Source organism: Triticum dicoccoides, chromosome 1A (assembly GCF_002162155.2).
Source record: "Triticum dicoccoides isolate Atlit2015 ecotype Zavitan chromosome 1A, WEW_v2.0, whole genome shotgun sequence".
Lineage (NCBI taxonomy): Eukaryota > Viridiplantae > Streptophyta > Magnoliopsida > Poales > Poaceae > Triticum > Triticum dicoccoides.
The window spans coordinates 578,118,154-578,118,830 of NC_041380.1; positions in this window are offsets into that span (position 1 = coordinate 578,118,154).

Genomic DNA, 677 nt, shown 5'->3' on the forward strand with positions numbered 1-677 from the left:
TAGAATTTTTGATAATGTGTCATACAATAAATAAGGGGAGAGAGGAAGGTTGCATGTACATGACCCAACACACCTTGACAAGTTCCAATGTAGAATGAGAGGGGAATTATTTCACATCCTATTGGGCAAACTAGATACAACCCATTGGAGTTGTTGTATGTTAAGGTGTTGGTTGATGACATGTCATATTTTACCAACAAGCTAACATACAAACTGTTGGAGATGCCCTTACTAGACCGAGTCGGTCATTGAGTCGTTGTAGCACCAGAAACTCTCCTTACGACAAAGCCTCTGGCCAATTTACATCTACCAGAGGTTGGCGCGTGCACGTGTTCTAGACAGTCTGAGCCTCTACAAGCCGGCCGTCGAGTTGTGTACTGTATGAGCTTGTGAGGGGCGGTCACGCGGCCCTCCCTCCCTCCCCTCTCTCCCTCCCGCGACGCTCCCGCGGGCGTCCGAGGGGCAACCCTAGTTGCGCCGCCGCTAGCCCCCTCCTCCTCTCCCCCTCCCTCGCCGCCGCCGGAGGGCGCGAGCGGGCGAAGTCTGCTCGTCGCTGGCGGCGGCGGGGCCGTTTCGTCTCCGCCCGTGGGGGAGTCGGCGCGGGCCGGCCCCTCCGACCGGATGTGGCGCTCAGCGCTGGGCGCGGCAGCTCGGCAGCACACCGGCGTGGGCCGGCG